Source organism: Lepisosteus platostomus, chromosome 8 (genome assembly GCF_059453375.1).
Source record: "Lepisosteus platostomus isolate fLepPlt1 chromosome 8, fLepPlt1.hap1, whole genome shotgun sequence".
NCBI classification, from domain to species: domain Eukaryota; kingdom Metazoa; phylum Chordata; class Actinopteri; order Semionotiformes; family Lepisosteidae; genus Lepisosteus; species Lepisosteus platostomus.
This window is the reverse complement of record NC_142618.1, coordinates 58,236,638-58,262,238: the sequence shown is the minus strand read 5'-3', so window position 1 is coordinate 58,262,238 and position 25,601 is coordinate 58,236,638.

Genomic DNA, 25,601 nt, shown 5'->3' with positions numbered 1-25,601 from the left:
TGTGCCTTTACAAGAAGTTTAAAGAATCAAATTACGGCACATACTTCTGGAAAGCATTGTTTAAGATATTAATTTCACACTTTTTGTCTATACCATTGAAAGAGGACAAACCTTAGCACCAGACAAGATTATTTAATCTGCTAGTTTACAATACATGTTTGTAAAATAATAGCTATTATTATTTGTTATTTTCCCCAAAATGCTGTTATGAAACAGATATTATCATCTATTGTGATCTTTGACAATGATAGCACAATGAGCAGAGTTTGGCAGGGATGGCAATGGGAGTGGTGACAGCATATCGAAACATGAAATCATGATGTGGACATTCAGGAGCAGAATTTGACGTCAGTTTTGTGGCAGCATTCCTCAGACAAAATATTAAAATTCACAATAAATCTCAGCTAAAGTCTGAAGTTGAGTTTTGGAGTCTGAATTTGTTGTCACTCGATCAGAATTGTTAATCGGAAATTGAGTAATGTGTAATATATGTATTTATGGATGATTTTGAATGTTTGAAATTGAACGTCTAACTTTCTGACTCTGTTTTCTGGAGTCTCAATCCAGGAGGTTTCAGAATCAATGAACAAAATATGACTTATTCTCATCCCCAAAGACTACATCTCCTTTCATTGAAAGAATTGCGTGTTAAATTGGTCAATGGTCTACAAATGCACCCCGTCGTTAAAATAACAATAATTTAGGGGGACCCTTAAAACTGCATTGGGGCTCTTCGGGGCTGGGTTTGGAGTATAAAACAAACACATAGGGGAATCCCAGGTTCAAAGCACCATCACAAGCAGAGCATTGCTGAAACATGTATACAACAAAGATCAAATACACTCTGTTGCTGAATGGTTTGCTCAAAACCCTCAAAGGATTTGCACAGAATGGGCTAAAAAATGTTAATGAAGTAGAGGGTGGCACAGTGGGTCATAGTGCTGCCTTGAAGAATTGGAGCCCTGGGTTCAATTCCAGACCTGCTGTGCTATTTCATCAATTTCTCTACGGGATTAATAAAGTATTATCTGTCTAGGGTGTATTCCTTCTTGCATCCATTGCTTGCCAAGTTCCGGCTCCCCTCCAACAGTGGATTGGATTAAGCTATTAGAAGACGGATGGAAATTGACTTAGACTTCTTACACACTCCAGTGTTTTTTGTTTTTCATTATATTTGATCATTTTTGTATTTTAACTGCTGTTGCATTTGGGTGTGCACTGCTGAAACGAACATGAAACAGAGTTATGCTTGTTCCATAATCAACTCTTGATGTGACCAAATGACAAGGGAAACACCAACCCGGTAACTCACTCAAAATTTGTCTATTAATTCCTTTGGTCCCTTGATCTGTGAGTTTAAGTCCAGCATGTTCTGCCTACAGCAATTATAATTATCCAGAAACATGAACTGGGAAAGAAACCTTGCATTTTCTCAGCATATAACCATGAGAGGAATTAATGCTTCACTGTGCCACCGATTGTCTTTGGCAACACAGCATCTGAAATACATTTGTGTTGAAAAGATATACATTCCTTGTCAGTGGATTTACAGCCCATTTTGGGGCCCAGAGACTGTATGAGAGAAATCCTGGACAAGCACATATGGACATTCCTTGAGTAACTACCCTGAAAGTGTCCCAGTGTACTTCTTGAGAAGAAAGAGCAAGCTACAAGGCCATTGTTGTCATATGTCAACACGTGGAGAACACAGATTTACAAACACTGCTTGTGTGGCACATCGTCTTATAGATACTAGGACATGTAACTGGAGAGTTTTACAATTGTACATGACAAATAACTGGGGAAGCCCATTGCCTAGCAACTATTTACTTCTATATCTGCACATTATACCCTGAAGCAAGCTCTTAAATCCACATAAGACCGTAAATTACAAGGGAATCACTTCCATGTGACTGAATTGCTGAAGACCTTGAGACATGGGCAGAGAAAACAATGTTTGTTGTGGATAAACATATGACTAACTCATAACCTTAATGACTGAGAACTGAAACAGTCATATCTGATCACAAGGAGCTTCCTACAATCTTCTTCATGAGCATTAATGTAACAATTAGTAAATAACATTGATTCCAATTAAACAACTCATATCTTTTATATGTTCATGCATGAATCTTATTTGGTGCAGTTCTTATTGTTAAACTTCGTTGTGTCAATAGCAGTGGCATTTTTGTTGTCTTAATTACCAAGATACGAATTATGTTGAATAATATTTGTTGCTGAAGAATTTGGACACAAATTCTTCAGCATTTTGTGTTCCTCACCAGCTGCAAAACAACGTTCTGTTACTAATGGTTAAACTGATGGTTCTGCGCCAGAGGTCTTACACAAAACAGACTTCTCCGAAATCCTTTAATGCAGCCATGTTTATTGCAAAAAGCCTTCCTGTGTGATGAAATACATGTAAAAAACATTATTAAGTTTAAGTAGAACAGAATGTTAACAGAAAGCCTTAAAGTGGTTTCACTGCTAAAGTGTAGTTCTTTGAGTGATAAGTACTCAAAAAAGTAAAGTGAATGATAAATATTTTACGTGCTGTTTAACAGGACAAGCCAAGTAAGCTCAATGTTAAAATGTCATTTCCCACCATCCTGATAGACTCCTTATCTGGAAAGAATCACCAGATTCAGTGGAAAGAAGACTTGGGACTACAAACCAGGCTGTTCCCTGGCTGGCTCCAGAGTCACAGCAATGTGCTTCAGTCAAGGAAAACGCCTACAGCCATTTTGAAAATGAGGGTTCCACTGGTCTTTTCAAAAATAATCATTTTGATTTGTTTATTCCCTTTCAGGAATGTAAAACAAACCCCAAAGCGTCTCACAGAGATAAAGAACAGATGAAACAACAACAGACAAACAAAACCTTTGTGATTTTCAGTCCAGTCTTGACCGTCTAAAAGGCGGCTTATGAGCGTCTTGACCAGTAAAAGCTCTCTCCCAGACGTTGAGCTAAATGACTTGGATATCGCACATTTGTGTCCAGGTTATGCCGCTAGCTGGCTGCAAAAGTGAAAGTTCAAATGATGGTGAACAAGTTCACGCAGTAGGAGCTGTCCTGGGATTGGTCGGCCAGGGCTGTCGCACTCCCCAGCTGCATAGCAACCCAGTGAGGGATGTGCCTCACCTCAAGAAACACCTGCCAACCGTCCAGCGTGTCGAGAGCTAAGAGTGTAGCTGAGAGGCCCTATGGGTGAGCAGCTCAGATGCGCACAGTGGCGAAACCTAAAGATAAAACTGGCAATGCCAAACTGGTTGTGTGCATAGCAAAGCTTACTCCTTATGTTACAGAAGAGTGGTCTGACAGTGTCACTGTCCGTTATGGGAGGCTCTCACAAAATAGGTTGCTATTTAGTCGTTAGGACATGCAACAAGCCAGAGTCCAGTGACCAAAGACCACACAGAGCTCTGTATGGTGAAAAATAACAACTGAAGTCTATAAACTATTCACGGCCTTAAATGTTATCCATCGGGATACAATGCAGAGATGCCAAGGGTGGTATAATGCATTTACAAGGTTGTAAAAATGGGTTTTGTACAAAAGAACAGTGACATAAGTGAATGGTTTGATAAGCATTGTCCAGAATTTGGCAGGGCAGGGTTGAGCCCAGGGGACAACTGTTTGCTCTAAAAGAGGGCTGGCACACAATAAACCAATTACTACTCATTGTTCATGTTAAAAATGTTTTATCTGTTCAGGTTTGCAGTGGGAAAGGTCATTGAAATATATTTATTGACACAAAATAAATTTCACTTTCTGGATTATTGAGATGGGACAACAAACTAGTATTTTGTTTCTGTCCCTCAAGCATGGATTACATGTCAATTATAATATGACACTTTTGCAACGTAAAACTGAAAGATGATAAAAGTGTGTTTCATTGCTTTATAAACAAGTCATTTACTTTAAAGGTAAATTACATTATAATCAGTTATTCCTATGTACATGTGATTTTCCATACTGCATGCAGTATTTATCCTAATAAACACAAAGGTAGATCTGCCCATAAAATCATAAAGGCGTTCCATAAATTAATTGCTGAACAATGGATAGGTTATGTAAAAGTGTAATCAAGCTCAATAATTGAATAAATGCTTGGGACACCGAAATACACATTACATCACATTCTTTTTAATCAATAAAACAATGGAATATCCTCCTTTCTGCGTAAATGTTGGAGGAATTGCCCATACATGATCGCATTACACTATCCTTTTCACTATACTGTGTCATCTCAAGGAATTATGAAAGAATGCACAGCAATAGTGAGATAATTCCCATTATGGCATATTATATTACTCACATGGGCTATTGTTTACAAAAGGTCACTGTCATTCTAAACCTGTGAAGGTGCCAAAAAACACAACCTTTATTTACAATGTATAAACTGAAATAAGTAATGATTTTACGGGAATTTGCCATAATAGATTCATGTGCAGCTTTGAATCAACAGCAGAAAAAAAAATTGACTTGGACAGCACAAAAAGAGATGTGGATTTTACACATACACGGATTGTAGCTGTTTTCCATTTTTTGAGAAAGTTTTCTCCAGTGTTTTATCGTGCAGCGCCTCGGCAAGATCTAGCCGTCGGGAGTCAAGACGAATACACAGTTAGAATCTTATAGGGGTGATATGTGTGTTTATATTACAAAGCCTGCTGATTCTTTCATGAATTCTGTAAAATTTCCAAAGTATTTTTGCACACCCAGTTGAACTTGAGCCATGCAAGACACATAATCATTCTGGCAGTGTGTAGCCTTTGAGATAAATATCATTAAATGCAGCTGTCAGCTTCAATTTGTCTTGATCTGAGAACCAGCATTCATCAAATACCTTGTCAGACATAAGGAGTTGCTGCCTTCCATTTCAGTAAATGTATATGAGCCTCATTTTCTCTAGATTATGCCATCGAAACACACGGACCACCTGGAAACTTTGTTTACGGAAGCCTTGAGCTGAGCTGATTGGGCAGAAATTCCATTTTATTTTGTTTGGTTTGGAAAAAAAAATAACGAGTCACATTCAGAAACATTAACCTGAAAAAAAAAACAAGTTGCTCTTATCTTTTTCGGTAACACAAAATAAAGACACGGGGCTTTGTCTGAATCTTGACTGTTTAGCAAGCCGTGAGGATTATTTAATAATAGTTTGGGGGGGTTGCATTCCTCTGAAACTGCGCCAAGAGCCGGGGTTTTGTTTTGGTAGGACAAGTTTGTTCAAATCATTAAAAAGAGAAGCACTAAACAAGTAAATAAAAAAGTAAATAAATCGTAAAGCAAAAAAAAAAACAGGTCCTGTAAATGCATCACGGTTGGAAAGAAAGAAAAAAAAAACTTTAATGTGCTGTGTGGGTGTTTCGTGCAAAGGCTGTGTTTCCAGAGGTTAATTTGAAGGGAGTCGCTACTGGTTTTATCACGCATAGTCTTTGTTGCTGGTGCTGTGAAGTGTTTGAAAATAACCCAAACAGGTTATGTAGTAACTGTGATATTATCTACAGTAGGTGAACTTCACCTGGAGGGATTCCGTCACAGCCAGAAATGTTTTACTCTGTCTGCACGAATATAGCCTGAAGGAGGCATATACAAGCAAACAACCTGAATACCATAAAGGCAGGCATTGCCTCTGTGACACATTTTTTGGGGGTTGTAGTTTGTATCTTTTTTTTTTCCACCTTAACGGCATACTACAATTAATCATTTGTCTAGTTTAATAATACACGCAAACTTAAGTTCAGGGCCTCATGTTTGGAGAAATGCCTCGTCATGTGTAACTATATAAATAGTTACCACTTGTTTGCCTTTAGACAGGATTACTGCTGTATGTTTGAGAAAGTATAATTAAGCTGAATGCTGTGTGGCTATGGCTTATCTGAAAAAGATAAAAAGTGTAAGAATAGAATTATTCTCCAGAATTATACATTTTATCCCAGTAATGATCATTCTCTTGTTCTACTATTGTAAAAGGAGATATTTTCTTTCTTTATCTACTAAGGCACTAAGGCAATAGCTTCTCTAAAATAATAATAATAATGTAATTTAAATTGCTACTTTCCTAAAATTAAACATGAAATATTTGTCTTTTTATCATTCTCATGTCTTGTGATAACCTGAAATGAAAATTGAAATGTTAAACAGTATATTATTGTTGTTGTTATAACTGTTGTGATCTTGATGATAATGTTAATGATGATCATTTTACATACAAATTCTAAGCTTTGGGTTCTAAGATGAGAATCTTCAGATGAGAGTTTAGAATTGTACGTAATTAGGAGTCAGAAGAATTGTGGAAGGTTCAGGATTAAGTTTCATAAAGGTCAGCTGATAATACTGAAGCAGCAAACAAGAGTGACAGCGAACTACAGCAAGCTGAGCCAGTGCACAAGTAGAGCATGCATTGACAGGAGCAGTACTCTGTCACAATGAAGACACTACAAACAGAATAAGCACATGGAACCAAACAACACAAGCCCTGTCCCTGGGCAATTACAAACGAAGCTTAAAACATGTAAAGACTACCTGGGTTATTAAGACTTAACTGATGCTTCAATCACACATTGTTCCAGACCAGTTACTAGGCATGAAATCCAAATAAAACAGTGCTAATCTTATATATGCTGTGTAGCCAAAGGTCAAGAGACACCACAGAGCTTTATAAACAACTTTAAAGTAACAGTATCAGACACAAATCATGTATTACTTCTTAGTCTTGCTAGTTATGGACAAAATAATAATTCTTATGAGCAATAGTACAATTAATATGACTGTGAGCTGTTCTAACATTTAACAGTTCCTCACCTGGACTGAGGTCCAGCTGTGGTGAACTGGCTAAGATCTATGTCACATCTTCAGTACAATGTCTAAGACAGGGTCTGAAATGAGAAAGGGGAGTACTGATATGGAGCTTTAACTAAACCGTTTGAATTTAGCATCACCTCAGATGAATAGTCAGTGCATTAATGAGTAGTGCCATTGTAGGTGTTATAAAATAAATGATTTGTTATGTGTTAATCATCCATTTATTATAAGGAATATGTTTTATGGAAATGGAGGAGAAAGTATTTACATTGTATAATCAATGTAGATTATACAAACAAATGCAGAACAATTAACAATAGAAATTAGATTGAATTGGAATGAAAAATTATAGAAATTCCTGTAAGGCACTGATAATGTTCATATAAAAGGCTTTGTGAAAAGCATGAAATCATCACAAAGGTTCCATAAGCCTATTTGGCTCTGTGACCTGGGTCATTGTCATATTGACGGGTGAATCCCTGTGCATACTCGCTGCAATCTGCCTGTATCTGTTGAAAATCAGGCTACCTTTGATTTTGTGCACATGATTGACACACTGAGCTATAGCCACACATTAATCCACCCTCATGTCTTTTGTCACTGCTTATTATACTGCACTGATTATTATACTGTTTTTCAATCCACTTTCAAACACACTGCTGTTGCTTACAGTCAAATAGCTCCAACTCTGACTCATCTGTAAAAAAAAACACTTTTCTTCTGATTTTATCATTTCACTTTCCCATCATTTCAGTCTTTTTTATCTCTTCTCAGTAAAGGTTTTGGAGTAGGTACATAAAATAAAATAATTTGATGATTTCGGGGACAACAGTGGAAAAGAAGAAGAATGGGAGATTACAATTTTCCTCACACAGATTGGGAGAAACCAATAATAATAATGTCAGAAGCTGAAATTGAAAATTTTAATAATGTAGAACTGTGATCTTATATAATACATACAAAGTATATAAAGGCTTTCAAGTACACTTTTAAAACTGAACACATAGTCCAGAACACAGGTTTACAATTTCAGGAAAGCAGACCACGAAGAAATAAGACATACCTTAAGAGATTAGGCCAGTACAGCAGTGGTTCAAATAGCTTAATAACAACTAACACTGTGAGGAGAATAAAAGCACTTTATGAAGAGTTCAAAAAGGAACGGGTTCTAAGTAAAGAAATGAATATAATGAACTGCAGGTACGAGTAAAAAAAGAAAAGTCTAGAAAACGAGAAAAAAATGTTGCAATGGAGGCAATTTATTTTTTAGAACTACAACAACAAAAGAACCAAATGGAATTAAGGAAAGGGCCTAAGGGAAAAAAGGAAAACTTCAGATGATAACAGAGAAGTGGCTAATGGGTTTAATGAATATTTCACTCGCATGTTTACCAAGGAAGGAACAGACAACATGCCTCAGGCAGAGTAAACACAAAATCCTATATTAAATAATATTAACATAGAAGTGTTAGTACAGTAGGAAGTAGAAGTACATGTGATAAAGGTTTTCTGTTAGGTTTTCACCCATTGTTTTTAAGGAAATAGGAGATATTGTTCATAGACTCCTGAAGGATGTCTCTCGAGACAGGGGTAATACCCACTGACTGAAAAATTGCTAATGCAGCACTCATCCATAAAAAACCAAAACTGAACCAGCTAATTACACAGAAATAAATCTTACTTCTATTTCATGCAAGGTCATGGAAACAATAATTAGAACTAAACAAGAGGATCATCTGTACAGCAATAATATTCAAAGGGAGAGTAAACATGGATTAGAAAAGGAAAGGCTTGCTGAACTAACCTGATAAAGCCCTTTGAACTTTCAGCAGCAGTAATGGATACATAGCTTAGACAGTTTATTTAGATCTGCAGAAGGCATCTGATAAAGCTCAGGATAAAAGTTTCAACCTCAAATTGCATTCAACGCATTTATGTATTAGGATTAATAACTGATTAATGGACAAAGTGGCAAATTCTTTATTTGGGGTTATGTAATTAGCGGAGTAATTTAGAGGTCTGTATGAGAGTCACTTTTCTTGCTAATTTATATCAATCATCTGGATAGGATTAACAGACTCCATGGAACCTCTAAAAGAAATTCAGGACTAAGGAAATACTTGGTAAATGATATATAGTGTAGACAAGTGCATGATTTTGCATGCAGGTAACAAGAGCATAATCTTTAAATACAAAATAGGAAACACCAATGTTGAAGAGGCTGTCTTAGGTGTTTATGTAAAAATTTAATTTTCTAGACAACGTGGTGAAGCAATAAAAGGGGTATCATGTTGGAATATTATATACGATTTTGGTATAAAAAAAAGATATGATCCCAGAGAAGAGCTACCAGGTACATTCCCAGGTTAAAAACGCCTCGTTGGCTGTTGACGTTGAATGCTGCTGAAATTGATACTCTGGTCTCTTTTGAGAAATGGCCGGGTGAGATATTGGGATTGATTAGTAATGGGTTAGATGGGCCAAATGACCATCCCTGGTTTGTAACCTTTCACACATTCCTGGATGTTCTTAAGCAGCCGGCCACAGTGTCCTTGGTTTGGCACTCTGGACTCTCTGGGCTGCTGGGTGAGAGCTTCACTGGTCCTCACCCCATGCTCTAGCACCGCGGTTTATGCTAGTGGGGGTGTAGTGGGAGCCGGTCCAGCCTCGTGTGAACCCTGTGCAGACGGTATAATCCGGAAGTAAGTGGAGAAGGACACAGGGAAGAGACGTAGAGGATCAGGACGGGTTGACAGACAGGAGGGTGTGACGGCGGTGATCCGGTGCTCGGGGGGCGTGGCATAGGCAAACAAATCCAGACAGTCCAAAGGGGGAATCCGGGGCCCAGTCCAGATTCCAGGAACCGGGAGATCCATCCGAGACGAACAAGGTTAAAAACCGGAACAGGATCCGTCCGGTACAGGAACAGGGAATAATAACCAGGGTAACAAGGTCAGGCGCTCCCAGCCCTGGACTCAGACGGTCAGAACACGGCGATGAAGCCGATGCCATCGGGTCTCTCCTGGACCCGCTAGTAGGCGGGCTTCCAGGCGTCCTTCTCCCAATGCTGAGCCAGGAATAGCGGGAGTGCCAGGCCTAAATATTAACAGAGAACAAAAGGGGGCAGGTGCACATTATCAACTAAAATATGAAAGGGCCGGAGCGTCGTTAAGAGGAGGGATGATGATCGTGACAGGGGGTCGCCATTGACCGAACAATCGGATGGCCTAACAGCACGCTCGTGATTGCGTACATTTCGTCTCCCTCTCTCTCCTGTCATGATGTGAGGCTTTGAGTGATGGCCCACAGACCGAAATGGAGTGCTCAGGCCCAGAAGAACGACATACTGTAGGGAAAGACAGAATAACAGCCAAGGACAGCACTTCTCCCTTTCCTTGCCTAGGTCAATGTAGAGGAAACAGTATTAATTTATACAAACACCTCCAATCTCTCACATGCCTGTTGGAAAAACTTTTTTTTTACAATGCAGGTGCTGAAGCAGAAAATCCTATAAAAATACTTTTCCTGTGCTGCGACTCTAATTGGTAGTCCACCTGTTTTGAAAACATTTAGAAACAAGTTACACAAATGGAAATATCTGAGTGTGTCCTAATATATACAGCAGTCACCTGGTCACGCCATCCCTGTTTATATTGAAACATTAACACCCTGGATGCCGCAAGCTTTTTTTCCCCAGCCACGCCTACACTCGTTCCCTTTCTATTTTCATGGCCTGGCCCTCAATACATTGTCCAAAGCAGCCCACACACTGTTTCTTGTCTGTTTTGTCTGACTCCTTCAAACTCAACTCTTAAACATAGAGGTTGTTTATGAGCTCTGTGGCTGGAAGCCAATGAGTCAAATGAAGTTATGTTAGATGGTTTATATTGCAGTTTGAAACATCTTTTTTTTTCTCTTGTTCCAGGTGGGTTGTAAAAACATCACTCTTGCTGTTGCCCTCTAATTACTCAAGCACACCCAGCATGAATGAAGACAGAGTTGTTCATATCACCTCAGCAGTATCACTCCCCACTTGAAGCAGCTTCAGCTTGTAAAAGAAAACCACTAACTCATAATGGTTTACATATTCAATTAATTTCAACAAATTGTTCGATCACCTGCTCAGGGGAGGTATCAAAGGAAAATGGAAATGTCATGAGATATTTGTTCGCAGAGAAATGCATTCCATCACTGATGATAACTGGACACGTTTAAAGAGATAGATAATAATATATTTTAAATGTTAAAAACCAGGCTCTGCAATCTGTTTGCGATGATCACTAGAAGAAATGTGCCAAATGTGTGGATAACCACAGTTCGCCGCAGTTTTCTTCCCTCTGCCTTTTGTAAGCATAAAATATACAGCAAAACATATAATTTCCACTCGTTAAAAAGCAGAATAACAGAAATAGTTGCTACTGAGAATTTAAAATGACCAGTTTCTATCTACCTGGCAGCCACCAGTAGCAATTTAAAGCAGGTACAAATAAGCTGTTTCATTAGCTCATGAAATATAACTGATGATTTCACATTTGTTCAGTAGTAGGCAGAGATTATTGTTGGATTCCTGTTTCTCAGTGATAGGAAAAGTATATTCTAAGTTGTTAACTATTCTATTTTTGTTCTCCGGGCCCATAAACATGATTAAATCAATGTTCCTGTTTGAGTTTTCTAAATGACACAATCCTTCCTGAAGGCAAGATCTTCCTGATCAATATCTTAAACATGTGGCTACATATGTAAACGAGACCTAATCTCTTTTCATTACCTGGGATGGTGAAACACCTGCTGCTTTGTTTCATACAATCAATGCAGAATTTGCTAAAAAACACACATGCTTATACTGCTCATCCCTTAAAAGACTATCATTTCAAATTGCTCTCCTGGTCCACATATGGAATCCGTATTGAGCAAATTGTATAATTCTGTATAAGAAATGTATAATTCTGAGTGGCCTTATGCCTCAATGAATGTTAATTCTGCCATGAACAGAATATTTCAAATCTGACTTCTTACAAATGGGGTTGTGAACATTACACATGTACCATATCTTGTTCTGTGAGATTGCAAGCAAGGTCATTTTTTTGCTCTATTATAAACTCATATTACAAGTTAAGAAAGTTCTAGTTATTTCTCTAAAATGATTCCAACTGCCTGTTTTGGAATTCCTAACTGTATTGTACCAAGAACAGTTTTCATTTTTCGCGGTCAATAAAAATTAGTAATATTATGTTTTACTCTTCTATTCTGAATGATATTAAATACTCTATAAATTGATATGGCAGGGAAGGGACATGGCAGGAGAGCTATCTGTAATGTCATTATGATTATTTATAAGGCAGGTCAGCCATGATTAATTCCATTATAAAGCCACAGAGCAATAGAGTCTGCTTTTTTCACGAGCCACTTGCTTCCTCCACAAATCCAGGATATTCTATTATATTGTAGCAGTTACCTTTTTTTCCCCTTCAAAGTGTGTCAGGGAAGAAGAAAGCAGCCTGATGCAGATTAAAAGCTCGGGGGGGGATGTTGTCTTTTATCTTTAACAGGTGTGTGCTGGTCACTGAGATAAAGAGTAGAGCATTCACTAACACCCTCTTACCTGTAAAGTGTATGTCTCCCCCTTTATCATAGGACTTGTGTGAGAAAAGAATCTAGTCCAGGGAGTCCAACAGCAGTCAAATATACAGTATATAATGTGCTGAGGTTAGTTTAGAAATTATATTTTGAACCTTTATATCATACATTTTTATGAATATATAAATTATATTGGGGACTAGAGAACACAGGGAAACAGAGGTGAAAGCAAAGTTATTACAAGTGTCATTATGTGGCATGGCAAGATTTATTGTTTTTGAAGAGATTTGGAAACAGGGCGAAATTCCAATAAATATGCAGGAAACGTTAACAATTCAGAAGTAAGGATATTAAACACTGCTGTGCTTATTCAACAGATCGTGGGTAAAATATGAAGTGGAAATGACCTTTGGATACTTCTTAGTACTTAAACGACACCTTAGATAGCAAACCAAGACAATTGATTGTTTACATTTTAGAAGAAAATGTGAAAATCTACCTTTACTTTTGCAGTATCAAAGTGGGTAAACAACTTTGGTTTTATGTGCCCTCAAATATCATAGTTCAGGTGGGTAGCTGCGTCAGCATGCGTAGGCTGCAAAGGAACAAGTAATAGGTTTATTCCCTGCTGAAAAGAGAAGAAAGAAAACACAACGTTTCGGCCATGGAGCCTTCTTCAGGTGTGAATAATCTCTTGCACCTTGACACCTGAAGAAGGCTCCACTGCCGAAACGTCGTGTTTTCTTTCTTCTCTTTTCAGCAGGGATTAAACCTATTACTTTTTCCTGAAATATCACAGCCTACTTAATCAAAGCAAAATTTAACAGCATATATAAATATTGAATCAGTGGTGTTTATCCATTAATCCATTTTCTAAACAGCTTTACGCAGCGGTGGTTCGCAGGGGAAGCCGGAGTCTAACCCAGTTAGCAACAGGCTGGACAGGATCCCTGTCCATCGCAGGGCACACACAGACACAAACACTCACACTCGCAAACAGCGCCAGATTTCCCAGAAACCAATTAACATACCGGCATGTCTTTGGGGTGTAGGAGGAAACCAGAGCACCCACGTGAACTTCATCTTACTGAACTAACTCCATTTGTCTTTGATAGTATTGAATGCTTAATATTCCAACCTTGCTGAAGGCTCCTTTAACTACATGTCTTTCAATTTTGCAGGAGATTATTTACTTGAAACCATCCTGTACACTTCACAGCTCTGACCTTGGACGAGAGAACTCAGACCAGTTAGTTGCCAGGTCTGGGCAGTGGGGTAGAGGATTCAGCTGCTGCATCCCACACTGGGGAATGGAAGTCTCTGCAACATGCTTGCAGCAAAAAATCCTAAAACTCCATGTGGTATATTGTAAAAAGAATTCCTTTTTTTTTAGTGCTAAGGAAGATTTATGATTGGAATGTCTGGGGGAAAAAAACGGGAGGACTGCTATTCCACAAAAGCATATCTGCTATATTTGGATTTTCTATTTTCTCTTTTCCTCTGTTAGTTCATCTCCATGGAACACAAGACCCCTTGGTCCTGATTAGTCTTTAGGCAAAACGATCACAGTGTTAAGATAAATGATTAGAACAGCTCCCTTGTTAAATGCTGCCATTAAACAATCATGCCGATTAATACTTAAGATTTATGGCTTTTTTGGACTGTAATTTATTACGGGAGTTATTCGTGTGTTATAGTCTGCTACCACATGTCCTAGGAACATAAAGGAATAAAAAGACGTTGTTGCCATAGTGTGTAATATACGAGATAAAGGCAGCTGAAATGAATCCAGCCTGAAACAGGGCAGGCTGAAATCACCTATAGTGTAGGGTCAGTGCATAGGCCTTATTGGGGAGTGACTGTAGTCACAGCGGACCCAAGCAGGTTTAGGTGTAGAATTGTTTAGTTCTGCTCTTTAATCAAGGTGTTCTGTTGTTGCAGGAAATGAAACCTACAAAACCGCACTGTTACATCCCTGATTTATTCCCCTACATAACCATTCTTGGTCAAGATGGAAGAGAACACAGAATCTCTACTGGAAGGAGAGGAAACAACTTAATCACCCACATTTTTAAGCACGCAGTAGGAGAAAGTCAGTCATTGTCATTGTTGGGCTTCTGTCATTTCTATATACTTTAACTTTCCCATTTCCCCTTGATTCTTCTAATAAGCATTTTGTCTGTAAGCTTTAATTATTGTATTTCAGCATTTATTCTGGAATTATTTAATTATTTTTATTTACTAGACAGTTCCAGTTAAAAGTTGTACTTGAATTTAAGGTTCATGTGGTCATACTGTCTTTTTGCAAAGGATCAGTTATGCTATCCCCCTCCACTAAACTGTTTTCTCCTCCGCAAGAGAGATGTGGTAAATTCCATTGTTTTTCACGACTGAAGCAATTATGTAATACTGTATCATAGGCGCAGATGTACCCAAGAGAGGGAATACACATAATCAGATAAAATTAATGTAAACTCATGACAAATTAGCCATTTTAAATGCTAAAGGAGTTTATACAACTAGTGGGCATTAAAATCCATTATTTCCACACAGCCAGGGCTTTCTTATACACAGTCTGACTACACCACATCAGAATCACAATCAGAACCAAGTTTATTCACCATTCATCTACAAGGAATGTTCTGCCAAAACATTCTACATTGACCATACACAAACAAGACAAAAGACATCATGAAGATAGTGGAATAGAGAACTAGGAATTCTGGTTAAGCAAAATGACTGCCCCAGGAAAGAAGCTGTTCATGTACCAGGTGTTTCTACCTCTAACAGACTGGTAGCATCTTCCTGACGCATGTTTAAGAAACAGGTGGTAACCGGGGTGGGAGAAGTTATCAGCAATCACTCCTGCCCACTTCTTTGCTCTGGAATTGTACGAATTGTCAATGGAGGGCAGATGACAGCTGATGGCCCCCTCTGCAGAGCGGACAACAGCAGCATGATAATAATAAAAAGTCCTTATTCTTATACAGTGCTTTAACTGGAAACCCCACTCAAAGCTCTTTACAGGTAATGAGGACTCCCCTCCACCACCAGGGTGCAGCCCCACCTGGATGATGCGACAGCAGCCATAGTCCGCTCCCCACACACCAGCTCTCAGTGGGGAGGAGAGCAGACTGATGAAGCCAGTTCAGAGATGGGGATTATTAGGAGGCTATGATTGTTAAGGGCCATTGGGAAATTTAGCCAGGATGCCTGTGTAACACGCCTACTGTTTACGACAAATACCTTGGGATTTTAATTATCACAGACAGTCAGGACCTCGGTTTTACGTCTCATCCAAAGGATGGCGCCTTTTTACAGTATGGTGCCCTGTCACTATACTGAGGTATTAGGACCAACACAGACCACAGGGTGAGTGCCCCCTCTAACACCCCTTCCAGCAGCAATTTAGTCTCCCATCCAGGTACTGACCAGGCTCATACCTGCTGAGCTTCAGTGGGATGTCAGTTGTGAGTTGCAGGGTGACATGGCTGCTGGCCGATGATGAGAATTACCCAGTGGTACAAGGGGGAAAGCGTAGCATGCATCCATAGCTATATGCTAAAGCTGTGATCGAGGGTTTGTCCTTCCCTAGTTGAAAACACAATCATCTGTTTGTAATTAGGAAGGTCACTGCTCAGATTAGTGTGGTTAAGGTCCCCCATAATAATAATCAGAGAATTTGAATGTTTGTTCCCTAGTTCTGTAATTTGATCAGACAGCAACTGTTGTGCTGACTGCACATTAGCCCGAGGGAGAATATATATTGCAGCCGGAATAACAGATGCAAAGTCTCTGGGAGAATAGAAGTGTTGCAGTTTATGTACAGTGATTCCAACAAAGGAAAACAATTTTTGGAAAGAACAGTGGCATCGTCGCACCAGTTCTTGTTCGCATAAAAACACAAGCCGCCACCTTTGGATTTATCGCTGCGGTTAGCTTCACGATCTGCCACGTACACCTGCCAGTTGGCCAGGTAGCTTGAATCAGGTGCAGAAGTTGCAAGCCACGAAGTACTGATGTAAGAGAGTACGCCCGGTTTGTCCAGGGAAGCATCTGTAACTCTTCTGTTTTGTTACTAAGTGACCGCACATAGGAGAGAAGCAGGACCGGCGGCGCTGCTTGAAAACCTAGTGCCTCCCCTTTCTTCTCCCACGCACAGTTGTTTCATCTGTGTCAGCGGGTCTTCCATTCGAAGAGCTTTCACGCCGGATCTCTGCTGATATGTATCTGAATTTAGACTGAAAGTCCGTGTAAATGAAAAACGAAACTGTGACACGAACATTAAGGAGTCTGTCCCGCGAAGAAGTTATATACGAACGTCAAAACATGTGCATGAAAAAACAAACACTCTGGAAGTAACCAAAACATCATGGCCGCCTTGGCAGCCATCTTGCAAACACAATACAGTGGTATTTTGCATACTCAAGAATATATTAAGACATTAAAAACATAACTTGTTATTATGGGTTTTGTTGCATTTTTAATGTATATAACACAATTTGTAACTTTGTATCATATTAGAACATAAAGGCCTGTGTTAAAGGAGCCAAACAGAGCGCAATGAGGTGTAATGCTGCTTATAATGTAGTTTTTAGATTTAGGTTCACAAAACACTGTCAGTATGTTGTTATTTTGACAGTCAATTATATTGCTCGTGTTTGAACACAACATATATTTCACAGTTTGTTTTTGTCATACCTCATTTTCTTTTTCCAGTCTACTCACTCTCCATTTCTATGAAGTTCAGCAATTCTCAAAGTCTAATTTGCTAATTAGGCTTTCAGCATTACTGAGCGCCAGGTCTTCTTCATTGACCATAAGAAGGCTACCAGATACAAGGCACCAGAAACGCTTTGCCATTAGGGAAAATAAAAACAAAGGGCTATGTAAAAATAGCAGCAGAAGGCTAAGAAAAATTATGCAATCTACACGCGTGAATAGAAAGTCTAGATATTTTTGTTTCAAGTTTAGACAAAAAAATAAAGAAACACAGCCAAATAAACATCAATATAGAGGTACCGCAAAAAGAAGATTAAGTATATGATGTGCTTTATGTTCCAGCCTAGATTTAAAAGTGCCTACAGCACAGAATGAAGGTAGGTAGTATCAGCCTGTATGATAACAGACAACCATGCATTTAGAATAAGGATCAATCATTCCTTTTTTTCTGTACTGCATGCAAGGAGGGTGTCTTAGCGTGTGAAGAACTCGGTGATTGTGGCTGATCTGCAAACACAAGCCTGCATTGCACAAGCTACTGACAGACACTGGTAACATTAACGGCAGGATTAGCCACTAACCTGGCTTTGAGTTATGCTTTCCACAGATAAGTATCACGCCTGTGCCCATGTGTTTAACTTGAATCAGGTGAGGGTTTGAGCCGAGATGACTGATAAATATCGGCAGACAGAAGAGCCTAAAAAGCTTAAAGTGCAGGGCTGAGCTGAGAAAGGGGAAGAAGCTTACAAGGCGGGCTACAGAATAATATTCCAATTTGTCTTTTGGGTGACCACTGATGTTATTAAAATATTCTACAGATGCATAGATATGCAAAGAAATTAATTTTCTTCATTTACTGTAATAGCATTGTCTCCTGTTAAGCGCTGCATCATCCCCAACTACCAAGAAAGACACAGGATTCATGTGTGCATATAATTCAATTTTTTTACACTGTAGTCATTATAAACATGCTAGGCAAGCAGTCTAAATAAACAACTTTATTCAAACATTACATGCTTTCGAAGACTCCTTCAGAGTCTATGACATTCTAGTCTAGATCTACAATAAATTCATTTTTGTTTGCCATCTATCCAAGCCATATACTGTATGAATGAAGATGACAAACACACAGCTAGAAATAGAAATTAACTTAATTCACCTGTTTGATTGCCCCCAGCACTCTTTTATTAGATCAAATATTGCCACTGAATACTGGACATTGTAGTATTTATGGGTTTTTACGACAATGGTGGTCTTGAGAATAAAATGATTTGACTCTCAGCACTATATTTTGCATTTAAAGGTTTAAGATAATTCATGTTAAAGGAACTGTGTTATTGCCAAATTCACTTTGTGATAAAGGACCTGTTAAGGCCAAATTCATCACCTGTCACCTTCTTTAAAACAAATACAAGAAATGCTGACCTTACACCTTTAAAAGCAAAAGCAAGTATCAACATGAGTTAATCTCGACCCTCTTTACAAATAAAATAAATATTAACGACATTTAAAATATTTATACAGTACACTTATCTTCTGCATAGCAGCCTGAGCACAAATACACAAAGCAGATATATTGGCAATACAGTATATTGGCGTTCATTTTTTGTTTTGTCTTTTTTTCTAACTTTTTTCCATGATGACTTCTAACTATGGAAAATGAAGGGAAGTGTGTTGTCAGTTTCTCATTTTTCATGATTGTTTATCATTTTTTCTTTGCAGACATTAGCAAAGCAGAACATACATTAAAGGAACAGCTCCTTTATACATTCCTGAAACTCACATTCTCAAATTACAATCATTGCAAGAGATGGATTACCATCACACACATACCATAATGTGAATCTAATGCTGTCCGGGAATACAGTATGTTTCAAAGAGTGAACATTTTAATTTGGGGGGAATTTAAATCCGGTTGCTGTATGCCTTGTATGAGGCAAGTGTCAGCAGTAAATGTCATGAAGCTGTTGTGTTGCTTAATTTCTTTTTAATTTGCATTGAAAAAGACATCTCAGCCAAGTGTGAGTGCCACGTCAGTATGGAATTCCCTGAGTGTTAGTCATTTCAATTCAAATACAAGACAACAGCTCAAAATCTTCATTGGTACCATTTCACAAAATGGGAGGAAGTTCACTTTCTGAAAAAAGAAAGATTAGAGCACAAGCAACAGTAACAAAAGAGAGGAGGCTATTTGACCTGTCCAGTTCGTTTGGTAGTTAGTAGCTAATTGATCCAAGAATCAGACAACATCAGATTCAAACATAGCTACTGTAGGTAGCCTGTTCCATACCCACACATCCCTATGAGTAATTAAATTGTTTTGGTGGTAAATGCATGTCTATATAGTTTCCATTGAATATTGAGACTGTATGTATAAAAAGTGATCATATGGGATCCAGGCTATGGCCTGTTGCATCTTGTTAATCACACTACTACTTTTGAATTTTACCAGTATCGTCACAATGTGTCGCTTTAAGGCACAAAGGGTACTGTCTTATTCAGAGTCATACTTAATCCTCCTACAACACTCCTGCCCAGTCTTGCTCGTTTTTATTTCAGTCATCTGGATTTCTGTAGATAATATACACCAACATATGTAATTGTTGACTTTTCCTATCGCAATGTTATTTATACTGTATTCTTACAACACAATCTGATGACTTGACAAATAACTGATAGGTTTCTAACTACCTAATTGAGAATCAAGTCGAATAGATTGTCTTAACAATTTCACATTGACCCATTACTAGAACATCTGAACTTTTTCCTAGAAATCACTGACCTTATCCAACACCTCCTGCCTGCTGGTTTAATGACAGTTCATCACACATTAGACACATCAATTCACCAGCACAACACTTCGCTACCTTTTAAGTCAAGAAGACATAGACTAAGCTCTAATATTACTTAATGCTCCTGGAAAAAAGCACAAAACAACAATCTAAAGTGGTCTTCAGATATATTCTACTCCTTCTTTTGATGCCAGGTTGAAATAGTTGACTGTAATAAAGCAAGCTTACATTGCACTACTCTTAATAAGCATTTTAATTTCCTTTATAATTGCCATGTTTTGAAAATATACATTTTTTTTTATTTTGAAATAAAGTCCTTAGTTTTTTTTCATATATAAAACTAAGTCATATTCCAGTTTTTTCAGTTACTGTACATCAGCTCAGCCACAATATTTAAGAGGAATATTATTCTGGTAATGGCTTTTGAGAACTCCTCCTGAAGAGTTACCATCAGGAAGTAAAAATGTTTCCTATTACCAAGAACTCTGATTTCCAGAAACCTTTGGATTTTTTTCGATTCATTCCCTGCCCCTCCCATGTACACTCAATGTCTGTTTTATTCAGTTGATTGAAATAATGGCTTTTAAAAAAGCAGGAATTGAATTCCAAGTAAAGCTATGTGTTAATCTTACCTAAATGATTCATACCATCTGTCACCCTAGCTGTAAAAAAATATTAAAAATACCAATGATCTTTGTCATGCTGGTGAATTAAATTTAAACTTGTTGAGCTTTACAATGCTTGCTGAGTTGATTAAGTGTATCTTTAAATCTATTGACTGCTAGATAATTTTAAATCTCTTAAACTCTCTCATAATCATAACCATTTTCCACTGAGTGCAGAATTCTCTGATTAGCTCAAAACTACAGTACGTGTGTAAGAACAAAAAACTAGAAAAAGTTAGAGAATAGTCAATAGAGAGAGGGAGAGAGAAATGAGAATGTGATATACAGATATGTTTCTGCAAAAACTCTCAGGAGCCAACTCTGGAGGTCTGAGTTTGATTCACAATTAATTGATGGCCTCCGAATTTTACCATATATGTGTAATTGGAGGTGGGCAAAGCACTGTAAAGTATGTCTTACACCTTCCTCCTTATCTCTGAGTTATAATGCACAGGGAGAATGAGGATATTTATCCCTGTAAGGAGTTAAAGGTAAGACTCTCACAACAATAGAACTCACTGGAGTGTCTGCAGTTTCTGTTACCCATCCAATCACAAACTTTAGAAGTACTTGATCACTAGTGCAGGTTATGTAAGATTGAGGGTAATTTTCAGAGATGAGAGTGGGATATCACTTCAAAACCTCTGGTCCTTCCTGCTCTTCTGTCTTGGCTCACTGAGTTCTCACTACTCACTAATTCAATAATCGCTCACTACTTCCCTAAACTGCAGTCATTAATGCTGGATCTCATTATTTACTTCTACACAATGGCTTATTCTGTAGTCAGTTATTTGACAGCTGTGCTATCAAAATATAAACAGCAGCAGTTACACTGGCCTTGTGATGGAACCACACCATTGTCCCATTTTTATACAGTCTGGATAGCGTGCTGTTTCACAACTTGTCTTATCTAATTACACAGGATCCTACAATAAAATACTTCAACTGCTACAAAAAATAGGCTCCTATATGTGCAAAATGAAGAGGTTCGAGTGGAGAGCTGTGAAAGAACGAGTAGAGGCCCATTCCACTCCCAACAATAACCAGAAAATTGAAAAGCAACGTTTCCCCACGCAAAGCCGTGACACCCTTGAAGACGCTGAACACACTGTTTTTTTTCTTTCTTTCTTTTTACTTTTCAATGTGGAATTAACCTCTGCTTGTACTTGATGTAAGCGCACACCTCAAAGATTCTAGAGAGTTGGATAATGGAATACAGCAATAAAACTCAGATAATACCATGCACTTTGTACATTTCTTTTACAGCCTTCTTGAATCAATTGCACGCATATTTATAGTACGCTTCACAATTACTATCACATCAAAAAGACTTGGCAGTACTTCAGAGTTGAAGCTTACAGCTGAGCTTCAAGCACTATTCCTGTGAAACAAAAACGTGCAGAACTTTTCATCAATTCAGCTGCCAACTACTCATCCCATTTACTAAGCTTAGCTTCACTTTGCAAGTCTTTTGCTGCACTTTGAGAAGGCTTAGCTGAAGCTTACATTTATTCTTAATGCTTTTTGATGGATGGTCTTTTTATATTTCTGAATTCTGCAGAGCCTGTGTGACTCATGTAAGAAAACCACAGATCCAAAATAGAAAGTTATTTATGCCAAAGCACAGGTGGCAACTTGTTCAATTATGTGGTCTGTATTCACATTTTGTTTTGTTTTTTCTTTTACCATTCAAAATGTTGTAAACAAAACAGGGAGATATACAAAAAATAATGTTGTCACTCTGTTATGGCTTCTGATGTTTTTATCCTTCATTAATTAGTGACTATATACCAGATGTTGTCTCCTGAGTTATTTAACTCCACACATACCAGTTTATAAACTGATTGCAGGCAAACCATCAATCATTTAACATCAATGTAGCTCTATAGCCGTATCAGAGAAAATATTTCTGATTGTTTGGTTAATTAATTCCTTATTATTTGTTACTTCTTTACATGCTGGAGCTTTGTAGTTAATTATCAGAACTTTACCAATGTCTGTGTCCTTGTTAAGGTTCACAATAATCATTGCATTAGGTTATTACAGTTCCAGAATTCATATAATGTACTTAAAACAAAAATTAAATGCAAACTTCTGCAAAAAGCTAAACTATAGCTGGGATCATCTATTTGCCGATGTCATTTTTTAAAATGTGGAATCACCAACTATATTTCTTATTACATACCCTCTCAATTTGGAAATCACTATTCCACTCGGCTTTGTGGCAGGGACTTCTGCCCCCACTTGGGAAAGAACGAGAGACATGGCCGTGCTTCTCCGACAAGTCCATTGTCAGAGCCGTTCCTCTCTGGACATACTGTACCGCAAGCTCCGTGCGGCCACACCAGGGAGAGTTTGGACCACTGTGAGGAGCTCCGTGTACTCTCGATTGCAGACACATGGGCATGCCGCAACAGTCCCTAGTGTACAGGAAAATGTAGAGACGAGAGGAGATTCCCTCCGAATCTTTCCTTTCCTTTTTCTCTTTCTCCTGTGTGCCTGAGCTGGGACAGACCTTTCTGTTCTTTATCACTCTGTGGGACCACAGCAGTATCAGAAGAGCTAAGCACAAAGGTGGAATTGATTAACACACTGCAAAGCCTCCTTCACATGGTCAGATCTCCTGATTAAGGGTCGATTAAGAGAATAAAACACTAGGCAGATTACATTTTCCTAAAGGAAATAGGGAGTAGAGGCACCAAGCCTGGTATTCCTTCAACCAGATATCCAGAAACACCAATTTATTCGTGAACTAGAAGGGCACAGTGACTGTTTTTTGCACACCTACAGTAGCATTTACTATAAGGTAAAGGAAAACAAATCTTTATTTGAACATCCGCAGTGAAACTAGTATGCCAGTCTATCTGCTTTAGAAACTGAAAGTCCCAATTGTGAGGATGCCATGGAAATTACACTGAAAGGAGCAAATCACACTGCCAAAACGGGCAAAAAGTAAATGGTTTATGAGTGCCAGATGCAAAACTCTCCTGCTAAAGTGCTGAAAATTGAGTTTATCTTGGAAAGCATACAACTAGAAACAGGTACCACGAAACTCTTGTCATGTTGTCTTCCTTATATTCTTCATATGCATATCTGTGTGGAGAGGACCTTTCCATGTTGTATGCTTCTAACATTTCAAACCCTGATTTTAATGTGATCATCACCTAAAAGAAATACCTAAAGGATACCTTCTTTCCCACTCCAGTTTTACAAGGTTTTATCCAAGGTTTTGTGACAGTTTTTAAGTTTCACATGGAAGATTCCTTAACAACTGTTTCTCTACAATTCAAACTGAATGTTAAATAGCCTTCATATTCTTCACAAATATGTGATATGAATAGGTCATGTAAAATGGCCGACAATGGCTGAAAACAATTTCAACAGCAGCAATGATTGTTGGTAACCATAATTACTGCCTGAACAACATGATCACAAAACAAAATGGAATGTACTGTGGAGTGCAGACATATGTGTACTCTTGACATACGCAACAAGAATGTCTGGAATTAGCAAGGAATGCCTGACCTTTATGTTTTGATCATTTGAGGCAATCCCTGCTCTAACATCAGTAAACCATACCCATTATCCAAATACTTTTAAAGTCGTAATCTTCCTCAGAAAATTCAAAGCATTTCGGAACCTATCAATGTTTTTTTGCAAATGCGTGCTTTTTTTTGTCTGATTACAATGAGGGAACTTAACCTTCAACTCAAGACAGTAAGCGACACTGACAAGTCATACATCACACTGACATTTAGACATGCTTTCTGAAGTATTCACAAAGAGAGCAGGTGAGATCATCGTTATGAGTAGTATTTTTGGGTGGCACAAGCAGTGTTCTGAAGTAGTTTATGTTACTGAAATACTTTAAATATTTAGAAACACTTATTTTTACTTTTAGATGAAGGCTCCTGGATTCAGAGAGGGATTCACCTTAATAGCCTTAGAGTGACGTCTCAGAGTGTCTGCTAGCTTGACTCTCAAGACTACAGTATGCCCAGCAGGACAGCACAGCTGTGAAACTGTAAATTGAAAGATATTTGATTCTGGTTCTCTCAATTCACGTTTTTACAGCAATTGATATTCCTAAGGTGTTCGTCCTACTGCTGTTTCATAATTCTATAAATACTTTAGGAATGAACACATTTTGATCGTTATCTGAGTTTTGGTTTAATAGGTAGTTTGTTTACATTAGAAGGATGTGGTGAAATCTAAATCAGATGGAGACGTATACTGTAAGTATATTATAACAATAAATGAAGAACAGTTTCTGTTCTCCTGCTAATAGGTTTGAGACTTCAAAAACAGCAGTACCTCATAGGATAAAGAGAATTATTATTATTGCCATCTGTTGCTCTACTGCTGTAAAGTTATCTTACAAGTCTTAATTGTTGTGATGGAAGGCCTGGTGACTTTAAGTCGCTTTTGTTAGTGAACCTAACATGTAACATCAAGTAAAGAACACAGACCTTAAAAAACTTCATTTTCTGACAGCAGACTGTCACGTGAGGGCTTGGATTGGGGTTAGAGTTTGAGGTCCAAGTTAGGGTTGGAGTTATGATTTGGGTAGGATTTTGGGTTAGAGTAACGGATTTTCAAGCTCCGGTGAAACATCTGCTGAAACTGTTGCTCTTTCATACATTAACCTACAGTAGGTAAAGTTCAGTATGCCTTCTAAAATATTAAAGATTACATTCCCAGCACAAGAAGTGCCACCCCTAACCCACAATGAGATTGCCTGCAACTTACAGTAACTGCTTCAGAAGCACATGCAGTACAAATGCAGGGATCAGCTTTTCAGAGACAGTCATATTTCAATACTCTAAAATGCTATGCTTGCTTCTCTCTTTCTTAAATGTGTTTGATCTGTGTCCAGCCTCAATAAACATCAAAATGATCCTGTAATAGCATTACATCAACTGTTACATTTTCAACACAGTCTTCCAGTGCAGTTGAAGTGCTCTTCAGCAATAATTGAAAATACAGCTGTTCAGGCTGCTCTCACTTTGGGAAACCAATCTATACCCTCTCTGCT